The following is a 20,047-nucleotide window of genomic DNA, read 5'->3' on the forward strand; positions in this document are numbered from 1 at the left end:
AGCATTTAACAGTTGCACAAATGAATTACTTTCCTAGCAGTCTGATTTTGTATTACAGCATATTCTGTTTCCCTTCTGTCTTTAATGTACAGTTCTGCTGACCGTGCAGTTCACATTGGCTGCCTCGGGCAGAACTGCAGGTCAGCTTTTGAATGTAGGAGAATTCATGAAATTTAAGTATTTTGTGTACAGCTAATGGCACTTGTGCAAGTACAAAGACTTTGCTTTATCAGCAGATGTGGTCTAGGTTTACATTTATGTCCACATTCAATCCTTACGTTTATTGCAGTCAAGGGAAAAAAAATTAGGAGCTCAGTGCAGTCTTTAACAATCTGCTTTGGTATCTGGCCAGTCCACTTACACTTGTGTGAAGCACATGTTAGGGTGGTTCTTTCTTCCATTAACTCTTTGATGCTTGGAAACAGGGATGATTCAAATGATGTGGCAGGGGAATTAATATAAATGCAAGATTAGCAAAAACTTTGTACTTGCCTTGTGTCAAGCCAGGAAGGGATTTGTGTACTGTGAGAATGATTAGATGGCAATGTTTGCTGGACTGCTGTGGCAGAAAAGGGATATTTGAGAAGGTGATCCAGCTCTGCTGGAGTCTGCATGGTAAGCGGAGGGCAGACTTTCCACTTGGAAACTAGAATTGGGTTGGGCACTTTCTGGTTAGTCAAAAGGGTTGCTGGGTGTTGTTTGCAATAGCTCAGCTGTTTCGCGTGTGACATGGCTGTGTTTTCTCACTTCTTGCCCCAGCTGGTGCTGGAGTTTGGAGTAGAAGGCTCTTTGCCAACATTGCTCCTGTCTGGTTAGGGCTTTTTTATGTTGGTCTGGGAAGAGATGAAGAGGAATCATATCCATGCATGGAGAAATGGTTATGAACAGAGTGCAGTAGGAAGGCCACATATCCCTGATTCCCAAGTGCAGAAATAACCAGTGCCAACTTGGGAGCTAATTTGTAGCACCTCAGCTTGGCCCAGCCAAGCGTCCATCATGCAATGAGCAAAGAGTGGGGTGGGACTTCCTTGCAAGGTGATTAATGCAATCTCCATATGCTATGGAGGGGAGTCATTCGAGAGCAACAGTAGGAGATTTTTCTCAGGGTTAAATAGTGTGCTCCTCCTTTAAACCAGGGAGATGAGAGTCTGGGAGAAGGATATGAAAAATAGATGAGCTTAAATTGAAAACCTGGCACCTGGAACACCTCGAGTTTTGGCAGGCCACGAGATAATACTTCAAAGTTGTTCAGCCCCACAAGGTACAGTATAATTTTCTGTTTGGTGAAAGTATTACTGGGAAACTGGAGTCATTCTCAGGGTTTCCTTGTTCTGGGCACTGTCACACTAGGTAGAAAATAGCTCCTGGCTGAGCTGACTCTAAGCCTGCACATTCTGAGTTGCTTACTTGCCTATTCTCTGTCTGCCTAAATATTTAGCAGTAAACCTTTACCCTGAATTGGTTTTACCATGCTGAGCAACCAGTGTAAATATACCTGAGCATTACTGAATCTGCCTTACCAAAATAAAATATTTTAAAATCATTAAAGCTGGAGCAACGTAAATATTCTTTGTTTCATGGCAGCGTAAAAGGAGCATGGCGTCCTTGTTACTCTGAAATTCAAATGTGTTCAGGGAAGGTGCAAGGCCCCCTCTCCCTTATGGCAGTTTGGCAGGTATCGATCTTCTTACTTGGTTGGGTTTGTTTGGGCACTGAAGAGAAATTTAGCACACTGGCTTACCTGTGAATTTACCTTTCTGGCATTGATGGGGTGATTCCCAGAGTTTAGTGCTCAGAGGCAGAGAATGTCTTTCCACAGTCACTGACTGTCTCTATTTCTCGCTGTAGTTTATGAACCTGGTCTCTCTTTTGGTGGTTTACAGGGTAGAAAGCAAGTCATCCCAGTTTATTTTTTTTTAGCCACGTGCGTTTGAAGCTCATTCTGAAATATGATGAATACATGCCTGCACGTAGGTAGGATTTTAGGTTTTAAGGTTAATAATTGGTTTTGATGCTGTTTGCTGCTTGAATGTTGGAGGATTTTTATCTAAGGTAAGGTAAAAAGAACACAATTATTTTTAACTTTATAGCAAACCCCACATTTTCTCTTAAATGTCTTAATATGAAGTAATTTAAACTAAATTTCTGCACAAATATTTTCCTAGAGATTAGCTGTCAAGTACAGTAAAAAAAAAAATTTCAGTTTTGCAAGGATCCAATGAGACTTTGCAAATTCAGATTTGTTCTCAATGTTAAATGTGGTTGAAGATGTCATTTCTTAAACAACACTTTTAGAAGTAGTTAGCCTAAAAGTATAGCAATTCAAAGCACAGAGGGAATGATTTTGAAGTGTAAAGTCTTGAAACACAACGCAGAGGTTGACAGTTTCACTACAATTAGAAGCAAGGCAGGCACAACTCCCACTTTGAAAACTTTCCTATTGCACTGCTTCCTCTCTTGGCCTAGAAAACCTCAAAAAAAACCCCTTTGAGTGGCTTTGCTTATTGACTTAGCATAGTTATACTCAATAGCATTAGGAGACAGAGCAGAAACGGCTGCCAAATGTGTCTGAAAAGAATAATCTTTACAGAAAGCTTCACAGAGGTATTTTTTTCACATGCTTTCAATCTCCTGAGAATGCTGCTTTTTTGAGGAAAGCAAGTTTAGGGTGGTTTGGTTTTTTCTTTTATTTTTTTTTCAACAAGACTTGTTTTGTTAGGAAACCACTCCCTTCTGCTGCAGCATTTAGACTCGCTGCTAATTGCCTTTTGGTTGATGGCATTTTCCATGAATTGCCACAGTCCCCCACACGATTACAACTTCACACTGATTATGTTATGTGACAGTTCTGCCTGCTGCCTTTGGGAGGAGTGGCTGAGAGAAGGATATAGTTATAATGTACCCGGGAAATTGTGAAGTTTACTGGAATCGAGGTTTGTGGATGCTAAGACATGGCTGAGGCTGTTCCTCCCAGGCTAAGATGGGTGGTATGAGGAGGGCATCCTGTTACTGTGATAATTTTTGCACTGCTCTGCTGTATGCCACTGCTGAGTATTTTGCATAAGAAGTCATGGCAAGGTGGTGTGTGGTTTGTTAGCTTGATATTTTTCATCCTAGTTGCACACTGTAGTGGAAAGCAAACCCTAAGCTCTGGTGCCAGAGAGGGTGTGGGAGGGGGTGATCTTCACGAACGCTACTGGCTCTCTGAGCATTGTGGGATGCTCACTGAGGCCAAGCTGCAAACTTGTCTTTCTCCCAGAGCCTGGGGACAGCACAGGTTTGTCCTTAGCCCAGCTCTGTCCTCTGCAGCAAAACCTCCTGGAGCAGCTGAATAGAAGATCGTTGCTGACTGAAGCTCAAGTGCTGCCGACGTGAGAACTGGATGTAGCAGAGTTTTTCAGCACAGCTAATCCACTTAAACTATGGAGCTCATCTGCTGATCTGCAGGGGTGACAGTGCTCTTAGGTGTGATAGCTAAAGAGGCTTTGGCACGAGCCAGTGCTTCAAGGCAGTCAAAACCTGCAGCTAGGGCTGAGGATCTGGTTACACTAAGTTGGCCATGACCCAACCAAATTCGGTTAAAAGTAAGCAGTTGGGTGAGATAAACCCCTCTACTTAAGCCTTGTCTTAGCTTGGGAACTGATCAACGCGGTCAAGTGCTTCTCCAGTCTAACTGCTTTAATCCAAGATAGGGCTTACTTCATCTGTGAACTGGGATAAGCTGTGCCAGTAAAAGCCCTCCTTTTAACTAGGATAATTGCATGTACAATGCTTTAATTGTCTTACTGCACATAATGGTACAGATCTTTTACAGGTAGAAAAACTTCTGATGTAGTAAGCATGATTGGGTCCCACATACACTGTGGCTATTGGAGTGGTGCAGGATAAAGAGCTGGTGTTGTAACAGGATCTCTGACTACATTACTCTGTTGTCCAGGCTGTGACATGAGTGTTTTCACCTCAGAGATGTGGTTGAAAAGTTTAGGTCCATCTGACGCTCCCATGCTGGCTTTGGGCAAGCCCAGCGTGGCCTTTTCTGACATGTGACAATCGGCAAGGGTGTCTGCAGCCCACAGGAGCAGGCAGCGGCTACTGCTCCTGCCCTGCCAGCATTTATCTTGCAGGAAACCCTTATTTGTTCAGTCCTACCCTTTTTTGTGGTGGAGGGGAGTAGAGGGGTAGTATGAGGGGCAGTGTGTGGTGCAGCACATACACACTACTGACTCCTCTACTGTCCTCCTTGCACGACTAGAAGTTATTCGCAGAAACTAAAACTTGGTTGTCTTTTGTGAGAAGGACTTGTAATGTTCCTGCAGAACAAATTGTTCTCTGCAGTTAATCCTCGCTTACCACAGGGAGGTGGAAACGGGGGTGCTGTGTGTCCAGTTGATTCTGGTCCCACCGCAGGCAATGCATCCAGGGACCACTCTCATACCACCCACGTGCCACTCACAACCCTGGGTACAACCCTGCTCCTTCCTTTCCTTCAGCAGCTGAAAGAGGCAGAAAGGAAGGCAGAACCTTTCTGAATTTCAGGAAAGGCTGCAACTGGTCTATTGGCATAATGAGAGAAGCAGGAAACAGGAGCACCTGTGTTGCATAGCTTTGGGCAGGTCAATTATCCCATCTCCAGTGAAATTCCCCTTTGCATAAGGTATGAGTAATAATACTCAACTTACCTTGCAGGGGTGTTACAGAGTGTGGAGTTAATTTTTTTTTTCCACAGTGTTTATGGTATGTAAAACTCTAAATGAGTGCAATGCATTATTACGATTTAATTTTATTGAGGGTTAAATATTGGTGATGTGCCCTGCTGAGCACTTGCTGGCAGTGAGCTAGGCAAGGGACCAGCAAGCAAGCATGCTTGGCAGCATGCACTATGGACAAAAAAGGAAAACGGTGGTGACTTATTCCAGTCCCACATATATTTTTTTCTCTCTTACCACTATACATTTCCCATTAAGCAGATGGAGGTGATCAAAATATGAAATTGGAACTCTGTATTTTAATAGACTTACATTTTACTGTATAAAAGGCAAATAAAGGTTAATGACATGAAAATTTGTCTTGTAGGAGAGTGAGAGAGTCGAAGTGCCTCCAAGCATGCCCTGCATGGTCCTTAAATAATAGCTTTCAGAAACAGGCCATACCTGAATAGTTAGGAGGCTGATTTTTCACTGTGTGGGTAGCATGCCAAGGCTGCTTGTTCCTCGATGTTTCTTGCTACTGCTGCTGAGGGTTTTGCATTGGACTAAAAACACGGATGGAAATGACTTGGACAAGATTGGTACCTCACGTCAGCGGCACAAGGCGGGATGGGCAGGGTGTGTGAGTGCAGGGGGTTTGTGTGCACGCGTGTGTTGGGGGGCGTGCCCCAGTTTGAAACGTGAGTCAGTGCCAGACTCCAGCGTGTTTCTGTGTTAGAGCTGTCGAGCATAACAGGGGGAGACAGCATGTGTGATTTCTCTAGCTTGCTCTAATTTTGTGTGAAATGGGGGCTTTCCAGTGGTGGGGTTACTCCCAAGTGTGATCACATCGGCAGGTTTCATGTTGCACCTCGGTGTGCCTGTGCCTCCCATGCACTGTGTTACTGCCTGCTCATTCTAGTGAATTTTTATTAGGTGTGAAACGCAATCGCTTGTTCTAATTACCACTGGTAGGTGACAGCACAATTGAATAACAGTCTTCTCCTAATCGGGGCTAACTTCTGCCCTCGGATAATTACACTCCAGGTTTACTGGAGAAAGTGTATTCCTGGTAGGGAGGAAAGATTTGACCCACGCTTTCTCTGTATGTGCTAATACAACGTCTTTGCTCTGTGAGTTTCCTGAGAGACAGGTCCAAAGGTCAGCAAAGCAGAAAAGGATCTTTCGAGGGCCTTTTTTTAAGCTTTGGGTCAAAGTCTGCATCCTACCCTTGTTCTTGTTGCATTTGGAAACATTGCTTGGCCCTGGATTTTCTCAAGGTTTGTTTTCTTCCGAGAGGTCTAAAAGCTGTCATTGTCACTTACCCAGATATAGTGATAGCATCAGCTCCATAGTTAACTTCTCATTTAGTGATATTTCTGAAAATAACAATTGCTGCAAAAAAACAAATAGTAAAGATACAGCATATGTTGCACATAATGTTAATTTAGTGCCTTTTTTGGAAAAAAAAGCACTATAAAATTTAGGGGGAAAACCTCAAATCCTGTGAAATTCATGGCACAATGCCAGTTTATTTGAAAGAACCTTACATTTGCCCCTAAATCATACAAGTCCTTAACTACAATTTGATTTCTCGCATGCCCCTCACCTCTAAGATGATACTCCTTTTTTGGCATTAATAATTATCATTATTGTTGTTGCTGTTATTATTCCAGGAAATCTGTATGGGAGGAACGCTGAAATCTGGTTTAAAAATAGCATTTTCGTGTCCTCCCACTCACTGTACTTCGTGCACAGAATGCCTTTTATAAATGCAGACTTGCTGCTTGGCTGGATAAAAGAAACTGTCACTTCATTTCCATAACGAAGTCGTTCCCAGGAGAATTTCATTGTTTTAGCAATAACATTTTTCTAAAAGACTTTTTATTTTTGCTTGAGAAAGATAACAGAAATGAACTTCTGAGTGGTTATTCCACAAAACAATTAAGAGAAAGCAAGACTGTCTTGATTTGATGTAAGAAGGTTTGTATGTGTATGAATTCCCTTTCATGTAAAATGAGAATAAATTCCCAACTGAAAACCAAGTTAGAAACACCGCCCCACAACATTACACAAACCACTTTTTCCCCCCCTTGCTCGCAGAGACATCACACGTCTTTATCAGCACTCTCCTGAATAAATTTGGTCATATCCTTGAGTTCAGCCCTGTTTCAAAAGACACTTGCATAACTTCTGATTCAGATGCTTTCCTGAATTAGAGGCAGTCGTGGATAATCATTGCCAATTATTACAGTGCATTAATTTTGTTACCAGGTATGTTCATGTTCTTGGGGAGAAATGATCACTGCACGTTGTATTGAGGCTGAGTGCTCCGTGAGGCAGGGATGGTGCTTTTGCTGTGTGTGCATACGCTGTTGAGCATGGTGCAGGCCCAGTACCTCCTTGCTCACATGCAGCATGCTGCCCTTGCCTCTCTCACCAATTTTCTGGCGTTTCTCACTCCTTTTCTCAGCTCGTCTGTGTCCCATGCCAGCATGACCTTCCTCTGAATGCTAAACACACTAAAGCTTGTCAGAATCACAGCATCAAAGAAGTGCTGATTTAGAAAGCATATACAGTAAGTGAAAGACCCTACTGCTTGTATTTAGTGGTCTCCTTTTTTTTTTTTTTTTTTTTTTGAGCCATACCTGCATTTTCCTAAGTATGAATCAATGCAATTACCACTTCAGGCACTGTAGACGACCTACTACTGTAGGTAGATACATGTAATCAGAAACAAAAGGGAAGAGATGGAAAAACATTTTCTTTGTAGTCAGGAAAGCCTTTATGGATTTGGCATCATACTTAAAATTGCATTGTATTTAAGAAATGCAGCAATTTCGGAAATTATTATTTATAGGAAGGTTTGTGAATTCAGGATGTGATATTCTGACTCACCCGACAGCAAACATGTTTGCACTCCGTCTGGTATGACTCACGCTGACATTTGTCTTAAGTGTGGCAATTGTTTTAGCCCTCTGCTTGGTGCACGATGAATGAAAGAGCTGAGCTCCCCTGTTGCAGATTTACTACGTGCAGCTACCCTGGTAAATCGCAGGCTCAGCTGTGGAGTATTTCCTGTGGCACACACACACACACACACACACACACGCAGAAACATGCACATGCACACCCCCCTCACCCCCCAGTAATAAACTTTACTTTTAAATACTAGATTCATAGAAAGGAAATGCATAATTACAGTGCTGGCTTTTGCACCACATAAAGCAGCCCACATCAAAAGATGTTTGTCATTAATGTTTCAACAGGTAATCTCTGGATTTACTGCCAAGCCGTGTTCCTGTTACTTTAGTGCTCGGTGTCGAAATCATTGAAATCTTTGCTGTGAGCCAGCACAGTCATCTTAATCCTGCAAAAAAGTTAGTCAATAGTGCCTTTGTTTTCCAGCACTGTGTTTCACGTTGCATTAGCAGCGCAGAAGACGTGGCTGCACTGGAAGCAGGGGGAAGGTTAAGGGTGGGCTCTGGGCTGGCTTCCTAAGGAAGCGAAGCTCACATAGTGCATTGTTTGTGCCTGCACCTGTGTGTGCCCCCCCCAGCCTGGCAGCCTGTGTTAGTCGTGTCCTTCTCAACCCAACATGGTGCACGGTGGTAGATTCTCCATCGTGTAAATGGAGAATGTGAGTTCGAGCTGTCCTATGTTTTTTCACGTGTACAACTGCCCCTGTGGTGATGAACTTTCATCTGTTTCCTGTTCACTTTTTCAAAGGTATTGGGGTCAAGGAGTGGGTAACAAGAGCAATGGGGACCACTCTGGGAACAAAGTTGCTTCCATGGTTTCCAGATAAGGATCTGGAAGGACAGATGTCCAGTGAGTAGGACTGAAAAATCCCACAGGCTGATCCTAAAACGAAGGGTGGTTTACCTGAGCCTTAATCTGTGAAAAATACCTGCTGTGGATGAAACAATGGTGAATAATGGTTTTTAGGTTAAATCTTGGGACTCTGACTTCTAGATGACGTTAGTGTTGCAGGATCAGTGGTCATCTTCAGTAGTGGTTCCTGCGCTGGAGGGTGTGAGCTGCAGCCTAACTTCAGCCCCATGTGCTAGTCTTGTCTGTGTACAGTTTACAGATAGATGTTCCCGTCCTGCAGCAGTTCATTTTCTTGCTGAGTAAGCCCTCATGTTGGAAATGCTTTTCACACAGGAAAGATGTGCTGGGCTGGAATGTCCCACGGATGTGTTCACAGAGCTGAGAAAGATACATTCTTCCCTTTGGTACAAATTTCAGGGCAGGATGGATTACTTCCTTGCCTGAGCCCCAAGATCTGCATGCTGTTTTTCTGGTTTAGGACCTGTGGGATATGCAAAGTGCTGACAACTTGATTTACTGTTCTCTTGCACCCAGGTACAGTTATTCACCCTGTACAAAGTGCGCGTAACACCTTGTGGAGTTGGGCATTTCACTGTGAACCACATGCAAAGCCATGGGAAATGCTTGTTTACATTATAAAGCTGTGGAGAATCAAGCTTCATATGAGGAATGGATGCTAAACAGAAATCACAGTTATGCCTGCCTGTTTTATGCAAGCGAAACCTCTTTTGTCACAAGGTGATGTTACTTCACCAGAACATTAAAGTAGGCATAAATGGGATATAAGTAACTTTTACACTAGCAGAACAATTAGTACAGGGATGACTCAGCCCCATCAGGAGCAGCCTTTGTACACTAGACAAAATGTCACAAGATTTTCAGATGGGTAAAGCTTGGTATGGCTACTGTAAAGAAGCTTTTATCAAAGTGCAGTCTAAAAGATAGTCAATTGTTGGTTGTTTTGTGTTTTGGTTGTTTTGTTTTGCTTTGGCTTTTTGTTTGGTGTGGTTGGTTAGTTTTCAGTTTCCATTAGAATCTTTTCTGTCTGTGTAAAGTAGCTAAAACTTTTTGAAAATAATTTAGAAGTTTTTTCCTGACTTCATAGATGATATACACATTAGGTAATTGAAATCACACACGCTCCAGGAAGATAAAACCTCGCCTTTCCCATTTGCGGTGAGGCAGGATTGAACCTGTCCAAGAGGGAGAATAAAGGAGGAAATGAATTATGGTCTTATTTGAGTTGAAGGATTAGTTGTGGGATAATAGCGAACAACGAAACAACTTGGGCACAACGCTGCCATCTCTTAAACAGTTTTATTAGCTTATGCTGATTTGTGAATTAGGAAAACCAAATTATATCATGCAAGGGAGCAAGAAATGGCAAAAACCTGCAGGAAAGGACTAGTAAAACGGTAATCTCTCATTGCCTGATCTTCAAAGCAAGATGGAGAGCATGACCTTCTCTTGGAATAAATACAGGATATTGCACATAGCCAGCTTCTGGTTTCAGGTTTTGCCAATTTGCAGTTGCTCACTTGTAGGATAGTTCTTATTTCCTGATTACCCTGGGGTCCAATTTTAGTTTTCAAATATTCCTTTGCTTTGAGGTCTGTTCATGTCTCAATTACACTTCTAATCTGTCAACTCAAAGCCCTTTTTAGCACTCAAAGACAGGTCTATGCTGTGATATTTGAGTAACTATAATGCTGTGGGGCCATCAAAAACAGCTTCCTTGGTAACGCTTCCCATTTATAGCGGACATGTGATCGGTAACTGTGTATGTGATAATGGTTTGTTGATCATGTTGAAACTTCGGTTGCAAAGCCTAGTTAAAACCATGATTGTACTGCAAACCAGCCTTCCTTGATGGTCCCTCCAAGTTGTGACTGTTTCACATGTTCCAAGAGGAGCATGTCATCGCAACCCATCAGATCTGCTTAGCAGAAGGATCATCTCAATTAGGGACTGAGGGCTCTACTCTTCAGGTGAGGACTGTGTTTCAAGAAGCAGCATATTTCTCTGTTTATCCTGAATTTTGTGCTATGCCATCTTTAAATCTTAATTATAAAGATGCCTGGGAACATTTGCAGGCAAACATGCCTTGCCCCTCACAGAATGAATGGCCTACGGGTAAGGTCAAGTGAGCAAGTTGAAGCAGATTAAACCTGTTTGTGAATTTATAGTGCATCATCTACTCCATAATAACTGGCTGTGTCCATGGTACAAAGGCACTCTGTGGTAAATGCAAGATCTCTTGCCCCTTTTTGTGCCTGAGGTGTAGGGTACCTTGCTTCACGTCATCTTTCCTGTGAAATCAGAGTACATGGAGAAGGGTATCTGCCCCAGAGTACCACCACTTCTCTGTATCTCACAGATGCTGCTTGTGACCTGTTCCCTTGTCCATGCACTGTCAGGGCTCTGCAAGACAAATTCTAGGCTGACAGCAAGAGAACTGCATAGCTAGCAAGCAGCACTAGGTCTGGTTTCAGTGATCAAAGCCCAGGTACGGGCAATCGGAGCCTTGTTTAACTTGAACTAGAATGAAAATTGTAATCCTGCTTGTTGAAGTTAGTGGACGGACTTTCCCTGAGTGGGGTGTGTGTCAGCCCAGCGCTTACATGCAGCTGACTCTCCAGGGAGGCTCACAAGAGTCCATGCAAGCAGGAGCTTGCAAGGAGTAAACTTCCTTGCTTTTACTAAAAATAATTGGAAGCCATACGTTTTTGGCAGAAATGTTAAATATTTTCTCATAGCCCTTTGGACTCCATTTTCAGGTTTCCCTGAATGTTGAATGGCAAGAGATAAAAATTAAGAAATGCCATTTTTAGGATATTTTGGGGTTACCAAATTATTGGGGAAAAACTCAGAAATTATTTTGAAAATGCTGAAATGCTTCATTTTAACACTTAGAAACAAAGTGGTTTGAGTATTTTGAGCTTGGGTGGGATTTTTTCAATCATGAGGTTCACATAATTTGAAGAAAAAAATAAATGTCATGAAAACAAGTTGGCTTGGGTTTAAGTAAAATTTCTAGTGTTTTCTTAAAAATAGGTCCGGGTTATTTTTCTCTCTTTGGTCTGCTTTCTAAAGTAAAAATCTTGTGAGATCATCTCTGATGGTATGCTGCTCTGTCAGATAAGCAGCAAAGTCCTACTTTATTAGAGGAGAGGTGCTGTTGTCCAAAGCTGTTGTCCAGCGCCTAGGAGTTCAAAGGCTCTTGAGGTAGCAGTGCCTCTGTCACACAGGAGCTGTAGTTCTAAAGCGGGAAGATTTTTGTAACAGGTATCTTGCATTGCTATAGTCCATCAGGGAGGGGACAAAGATGCATATAACTGATACTGGTGGTTGTCCTCCTCATCATCATTGCCAGGGGCCTTGGAGAGTGCCAACCAGCTGGATGCTGGTTTGCGGGCACTGCTCCATGAGGGCTTAGCCTGAGCCAGTAAATCCAGGACTAGTCTTACACCAAAGCTGGATCAACTGGGCAGATACTGGTTTGGGCTTTGGAAGGTTTTATTGTTGTTGCTTTGCATGTTAAACGAAAACAAACTGTCTCAGAGATGTAAACTTTTTTTTTGAAGAGCAGCTTTTTAATCATTGCATTGCCTTCCCTCTGCTCTTCACCCATGAACTGCACTTGTCCATCTGTCTGACTTGTTTCCTGCCTTCACATAGGGTGAGATTCATCTGTATTCATCTGTAGCCATCTAATCTGAGCTCAGTGTCTAGACTCACTTTATGGAGAGAGCCAGACCTTTCTAGAGAGTGATTCATTCTGTCCTAAAGCAGATGCTTAAGATAGGTCAAATTAATAATTTTCTAGTTTGCCTAGTTTTCTCCACTGAAAGTGAAGAGAGCTTGCACTAAGGCGAAGGCTTTTGTCCTGCACATGTGTTTGGTTCGAGGACGTAGATTCCACTGTAAGGCTGATAGATGCGATTCATGTGCACGAATCCCTGAGATTACATGTGGGGTGTTTGAGGAACCTTACATCGAGGAGATAGGAAAGGTTTGTGGCACAAAGTGGAACTAAGAATTAAGGAAGCACAAGTAGACCATGGGAACCTGGCTGAAGGAAAAAATGCTCAATTTGGGACTTGTGGAAATACACACTCAAGTATTCTGTGTTGGGTTCACAAAAAAAATTAAGCCCAACAGTTTTCCCAGATTCCAGTAAAAAGACTGAGGATAGTCTGATATAGTATAGTATAGTAGATAAAAAAAATTAAGAGTTGGTCCACAAAGAAATTCTGTCAAAAAAAAAAAAAAGAACCACGCAATATTAAAAATCTCAGATATGAAAAATATGTCCTACCAAGGAAATATTGTGTGTGTGTGTGTGTGTGTGTATTTTTGGTTTCAGTACTCCTCTGCTGTGATATTACTGATAACCACAGAAATAGATAGGTGTTTGCATTCCTTTAGAGGATGTTCACTGAGAACAAAAATCTTCATGGATCTCTCTGCACACCGCAGACTTTATTTGCAGACTCTTCCTCTAAACAGCAACAGCTCCAAGTAGTTTTTTTCCTTCCTCTTGTTATAGCAATGGAAGTATCCAAGAATTATTTTAATTATGTATCTGCTTCAGCAACTCTGAACTGGGTTTTAATTGTTGGCAATAAGACGTACAACGCAAATGACTCTTCCTATCCTAGATCAGCGTTTGCCACACACTCACTCTGTGCTGGAATCTCTGTCCTGAGAGCTCATTAAAAATGCATTTGCTTTAAGGAGATGTAGGAATCAATTGTTCATTTGCTAAATAGTTCTATGGATTTTCCTCTTTGTATTCCTTGCTTTCCTTTCTCACTTGGTTTTGCTTTTGTTTTACAGCTCTATCTTGCTTTATTTGAAAGAGAAAAGCCAGTGAGGACCTGTGATTTCTGAAAAATCTTCATGCAAAAGGATAATCCAGAATTCCCTGAAGAAGAACATAGTGAATGTTGTGAGTTCCTACTAATGATAACAAATACTTCCAATTGTGTCTTTTGGGAGGTGGTGTCTGCCCTAGTGTTTGCTCCCTTCCCTGTGATGCACTGAGCATCTTTTTACTCTGCTGAAACAAAAGGCAGGTGTGTTTTGGTTGAGCTGCAAAGCCAGACTTGAATTTCTCTCCCTCTTTTTTTTTTTTTTTTGTTTTCTTTTAATGTATTCAAGGGCAGAGTAGTGTTATCTAAGGAAAGATGCTGGGTTTCTTTTCCTTGGACTGCTACAGTTTTTGAACATATTACTGTTGCTTTTATTTAAATATGTAATGCTGCATTGAAAGGCCGCGTGACTCTGTAGCCTAACAAGAATGAAAAATATTATGGGTAACAGTTCAGCAATCTACAGGTCAGATTCAAGAGTTTTATACATACTTATACAGTGGTTGAAATTAATTTGACCACTTTCAGGTTATAGGAATGAAAATGTAGTCATTTGTGCCTGATATTCATCAGTTTGTCATATTAGTTTGAGTATTTTCAGTACAAATGCTCCTCGCAGAGGTTTGTGTTCATGGGAATTGGAGTAGCACACCTTTCAGAAGGAAACACAGTCACTCAACTAAGATCTTGATCCAGCTGTGGTATTTAATAAAAGAAAATGTTCCCATGAGGCATGGCTAAAGAGAAGGCATAAATATTTTTTATGTTCATTGTTTTTCTCTTGAAGTCCACTGCTTTTCTGGGTGTAAATGGACAAACGTGCAGCTCAAATGTAAACATCCTCACAAAAAGAGGAAAATAAGAGTTCTCTGCCTGCCAGGTTTTAGAATAATCCTCATTTTTGTCTTAAGAAGGAACTGTGGGGATTTCCAAGTTAGGCAAGTTAGTATTTAAATCCTTATGCCTTAGTATTTAAAGTATGCAGTGGTGCTTCAAGATGTTAGTAGTGATAAAACAAGCTGCAGATTCTTCTAGTTTGATCAAATTAGTTTTTGCACTTTCCATAAATGCAGTAGATATAAATATATTTGCTTACTGTTGGGATACCTTCTAGCTCCCTGAAAGTTGGATTCCCTCCTTTGCTCTGCTTTTCCCTTTGGATCCGGGCTTTGGGAAGCAGATTGAGACAGAGTCCAAGTGTTGCCGCTTTTCCAAGAACGACTTGCAAAATAAATACTAGAGAAGTCACTGAAAAATTTTCATCATCTTTTGCCTTTCCTGCATGCTTTGATCTACAGTGAAATAGTTAAAAAAGCTGACATTTGAAATTTTTACTTACTAGTACCACTAAGCTGCTAAGTTGGTAGCTCATTAAGATGAATAAGGGGCCTCTGAGACCTGAAGCTTCTCACTGTCTGTGTATCCAAGCAGACATGGCCATATCAGCCTATTCCCACACTTTGAAAGACTTCTTTGAAACCACAAGAGCTTACTTTGCATGCCGGCATCCTAGAACAGAAGAGGACAGCCTTAAATAATAATAATAATAATAAACTGTCCTGGCATGCAGAGCTGTTGGGATAACAGATGTTTGTTCAAGATGTTGCAATCACCTCCACTGATTGCAACAGCATCACCACCTCGTGTGGCGAAGAGCATTCCCCAGGTTCTCTAAGATATGTGGTGTGCCATATCAGCCAGACAAACTGCTTGAGAGAAGGAGGCAATCGTCAGCCATTACAGGGGATGGAATATCTCTTGAAGATGCTGTCAGTGTGATCGTTACATTCTGCCCTGTCCTAAATGGTTTAAAATGATCCCATTTAAAGCACAGCATGGTATTCTGCTATTACTGTGACAAAATCCTGAATTTCACTCTCAAGGCCTGGGTTTGTGCAGAAAAAGCAGCACTCTTCTCACCAGGTATGGATGGGAAAAAGCGTTCTTGAGAATGGCTCTTACCCTGGCATCCAAGACTGGTTCCTTTCTGGGGAGTCATTTGTAGGTGATGGAGAGCTTTTTAGAAGTTCCTTGAGAGTGTATTCTGTCACCTGGCTTCTGCTCGGAGGACACTGTTGCAAGAAGGAGGCAGTTGGCTAGGCTCCTCCTCTCTCCTCTCCTCTTCTCTTTCCTTTATCCTTTCAGGGAGACAAGAATACCAGAGAGGAGGAGGAGTGGTGTTTATCCTGAAAGGAAATGCCAGTATATAGTGATTTTACTGAAAAATACTGCTCTCTCTTCCCTTTTGCAGGGTGTTGTCATATTAAGATCTGCAGAAAGCAATCAAACCTTTCCCACTGCAAGTGGTAGCTGTTCTCTTCCCTTCTGCTGCCTCCTCCTGCCACCCAGGCAAATTTCAGCGAAAGTGGGGTGTGAGGAGGGAGGAGTGCAGTAAATCGGGACCAGTGTCTTGTATCCACCTAGAAACTGCCTGTTTACTAAACAGTACTAATTTCTCGCTTCCTTTTTTTCTGCTCTCTTCATTTGGATGAAGCGCATTTCTGGAATAGCAGAGCTTGTACAAATCAAGTCCATGTTCCACTTCTTGGGAGAGAAAAAGGGATGTCAGGAGGGCTTGTTAAGGAGGAATGTTTATTTCACTTAGCAAGGGGTAAAAAAATGAAGCGAGGCAAGGCTCCTTCGCTCTCACGGGAGGGGACCTTGTGAATCCCAGCGTACAGTTTTGTAATTTTCTGGTAGGATTTAGGTATCCTGAGTTGGTTTTTTTTCTATCCTGAAAACATATGCCGCAGCTTTTTTGGAGTGCTAGCCACACAAGCACAAACACATTTTAACAGGAGCAGTGAATAAACTCTTCGTGTTCCTCACTCTCAGACATTTTCTTCGCAATATTTTTTTTTTTGCACTTTTGCGAAAACCTCTGGCATGGTTTGTGGGAAATGGAAAATAAATCTCTAAATCCAGAATGTGTCAAAAAAAGAAACGTGGTTAGTTGATCTCATATCTATAATTTATTTTGGGCAAACTGCAGATGGTAGGATAGTAAACATCCCTGCTTCTCGCTGGGACGGACTTTCTATGCCCCACCTGGGAAGCTGCTGCTCTAAGGGGCGATCCCAGAGAGGATCCTGGAGACTGCAGCTGCACATGGCTTAGCCTAGGTTCCATCCCATTTTTGAGCTGCTGCCTCTTTTCTCCACTCTTTGGCCCTCCTTGCTCCCTTTCCCCTGGTCCTGTCTCATCCATGCTCCCGCTCTGGCTGCGGACTGTTTTTTCTGGCACGTGGACCTGTGGCGGGTCTGGGAGCGACACAGCTCCTGGAGCTGATGTCAGTGCTGCTTCCTGAGCTGCCTGGCCAGGCTGGCGGCAGCCCAGGCACACCCTCTCCCCAGAGCATCACCTTCTGCTGCCTGTGCTGCCGCTGCTGCAGCCCCTCGGGGGGAGGCATGTACCAGTGACAAAAATTGAAGGTTGGCGAGCCTTTTACAGTGGTTTTCTGCGAGTGGCCATCTCCCACGCCTGGAGCCTCAACACCGGGTTTATGGCCATGGTTGGAAGTGATGCCCGGTGTCTGTTCTGAGCTGTACACACCTTGGAAGAGTGATGGGAAGCTTTGACACATGCAGACTTAATGTTTCTGGATGTCTTTGCTTTTGTGCCACTTAGGTATCCGTCTTTGCTGAACCACTTCATGGTTTTCTATGGAAATTACGAGGCTGCTGATAAAAGAGCAGAGCTCTGTGTGTCCGTTCTTTCAGACAACTGCCCAGTACATGCCACTTGGTATTTATAGTGAGAGTGAAGAAGGGAAGAATCGCTTTGATTTGAGAAATGTCTCTCAGAAACGGCAGTAATTTATTCCTAGGCATTATTCTTCATTAAGAGCTACAGACAGCTGCAGCTTCCCTTTAAATAGAAATTGCTCTCTGCAGGCATGCTATACATAGGGCTTCAGGTTTCTGCCATTTCTCTGCCAAAAAATCAGAAGTATTTCTCACCAAATAAATGTTTATTCAGAAAGTCATATTTCCTGGCTTTTATTTCATGTCACAGGCTTCCGTCAGCCAGGCAAGAATGGCTCAAGGCTGGTGTTTGGGAGAGGAAGCTGAAACAGTTTGAGTCTCTTGCGGGGTTTAAAAAAAAAGTCTCTGACTGTAACTCTGGGCCTTCGGTTTGGCAGTTTGTTTTCACTGATGAGCACTGGATTAAAATGGATGTTGCAGGAATACAGCAGAGCGACTGTGTCTGTGCAGATGCAAAGTGGATGATGGTATGTGTTTCTGCACATCAGGTCGGCTCACCCCTTCTCCTGGTCCCGAAGCCACCATCCTCAGACTGCATGGGTGGCAAACTTGCTTTGGCAGCGTGCAGCAGCTGAGCTGTTTTGGCAGTGGGAGGATCCCCCGTACAGTCAGTGTATGGGCACCTAGGGACAGCAGGTGAGAGCTGAAGTGTGCCTGCTTGCACCTGCCACCCAGCAGAGAGGTGGCCAGGATGGCTTCCAAGCCCTGCAGAAGGATGTGCAGTAATGAAGCTGTAAGCCTCCAGCGTTCAGGGACTGCCACAGGGCCAAATGCCTTTTTATTCACATCTGTGCAGCTTCATTGGATTTAGCTCTCTCTTCTCCACATATCTGCTGGCTGGCTCCTCAACTCATGACTTCCTAACCTGTCTTTTCTCCGCTGTCTTTTCTAGCCTGAACTGCTGAACTTCTTCCTTTATCTCCAGGGATTTATCTGCTGGACCCGTACTTTGCATTCAACCTCTGCCACTCCAGTAGCATGACTTTGCTATCAGTAGCCCAAGTTGATTGTCTTTTGTCATCTGTGGCTATGGTGTTCCTGTCAATACAAGATGTTTTCTTCCTTCACATCTTCTCCGAGTTCTCTCTGCACTCCTTAGTTTATGGCTTAGAGTTTGCAATCCGTGTATTAAAATAATTTTTAGTTAGGTCATTCATTGCTCTTTTGCTTTCTTCTCGGACAGTACAGCTTCCAGAGTACTGAGAGGCTGTAATTTCTCCAGGGCTAAAATCCAAGTCTTTGATAGGCAGGCATGACACCTGGGGCCACTACATGTTGCTACCCGTTGTCAGCTTTGTAAAACTTACCCTTCAGAGCAAAGAAATCTGAGCACAAAGATTGTTCTCTTCTCTATCGTGGCAAGCTGTAGTTTCCCAGTCTGTTCTGCCTTCCCTTCATTGTCTTCCAAGCAAATGGCTGTAAGATTATGACTCCCATGTTTGGACTGAGAACAGCTTTTGCCTGAGCAAACAGATTTCTCTTTGGCAGTCACTTTAACTGCTGCCCCAGCTTTTTGCTGTCAGCTTTGTTTCATGATTTGGCATTAGAGAAGTCCAGGCGGTACTAGTGCATTGGAGCAAGTAAACACAGCAAGGCAGGCAGGTGAATGCGCTTGTTAATGATTACAGTACCAGTGTGGTTGTGGTGTGGTCCATGAGAGCAAAGCATCTCCTGCAGTTCGGCAGTGTAGCTTATGGCTGCTCTTATTTTTAACTTGGTGCTGTCTACTGGAGAAATTTCTGGCCCTTGCTTGCAGCACTGCTTGGTCCAAGAGACTTTCAGTGAAACCAAGAAGAAGCGTTGGGAACCAAGCCCAGCCCTCACAGGTTTATAGCCTGGCCTGAAAGCTGCTCTGCTATTTGTAGATTGTGTCTGGGGTGAAGCTGATCAAAACACAGGTGTCTCATGCCTGTGAGGACATTTCTTCTGCTTCTTTTATGCTCTCCTGTGTTTCACTGCTGCTTTCTTGTGCTGCTGTGGTAGTTAGCATCACTGGTGAGCTGGTTTGCTGCGCCCACGATGACCCTAACAGTATCTCGTAGCCTGCCAATGCTTCTCTGAAAGCTGATAATGTCTGTGGCAGCAGCAGCAGGAAGAGAATATAAATTAAGCTCTCCTAGAGAGGAGGGTTTTTGCCATTTTCTGTCTGGAGACTGCATTCAAAAGGAAATGCTACTGATACTGGTAGGTTGGTTAAAAGGGATCATTAGCCCTTTGTAGCAAAATACTATTCTTAACAATTTGTTCATTCATATTTATTCCAGGTTTGCTTGCAGCCTTCCAGACATGTTGACCCCGGATGCTTATGTTGGGAAGGAATATTAGATTCTCTTATTGAAACTGGCAGTATTGATGCTATCAGTGTTCCTTTCCAGTGAGTTTTATGTTTCTGATTGTTAATCAGCTTTGGTGTTTCCAGCTACAGACACTGATGAACATTTCAGATGCACCTGATGGTATGAAGGTCAAGAGGAAGAAGATAAGCAAGTCGTCAGGGGTGCTCTTAGCTTCTTTTCCTGTTGAGGTGTCAGAACTAGAGACTGACTAAGGACCCCTGAAGTGCTGGTTTTTTATTTATTTCTAATGGGTTTTCCTGGCAGCTCTTTAAATAATAGGAAAACCCTCACCACTGTGGGAAATAAAGTTTATGGCACTATTGCATCTTATTACCAAGTTATTGCACTTGTAATAGAAGAAATCTGGGAAGTGAGGGCTGCAGGAGATGAGGGGAGCAACCTTCAGTCAGAATCAGGGTAGTGATTTATAAATTGCCTTGGTCTCACAACCTTTGGGCTGAAGTGAATCCTACTGAAGCATTACTAAAGCCGTGCCAGTTGAAGGAATTCAGGCAAAATGTGGGTTGGCTTCCTGGACGGATGGGCATTTGTGA

At 43.0% G+C, this 20,047-nt stretch overlaps 1 protein-coding gene across 24 annotated transcripts in view; it reads left to right on the forward strand.

Moving 5' to 3' along the window:
* The window catches only part of ATXN1 (ataxin 1), a 222,030-nt gene that overhangs the window by 117,116 nt on the left and 84,867 nt on the right, over window positions 1-20,047 (forward strand). For all 24 annotated transcript variants that reach the window (XM_050308033.1, XM_050309087.1, XM_050309622.1 and 21 more), the window contains one exon: window positions 13,359-13,470. The gene's annotated coding sequence lies outside the window, so the exon portion shown is untranslated. The remainder of the gene's footprint in view (window positions 1-13,358; window positions 13,471-20,047) is intronic.

The sequence above is a fragment of the Myiozetetes cayanensis genome, unplaced genomic scaffold (genome assembly GCF_022539395.1).
Source record: "Myiozetetes cayanensis isolate MyiCay16 unplaced genomic scaffold, myiCay2020 scf1, whole genome shotgun sequence".
In the NCBI taxonomy this organism is placed as follows: Eukaryota; Metazoa; Chordata; class Aves; order Passeriformes; family Tyrannidae; genus Myiozetetes; species Myiozetetes cayanensis.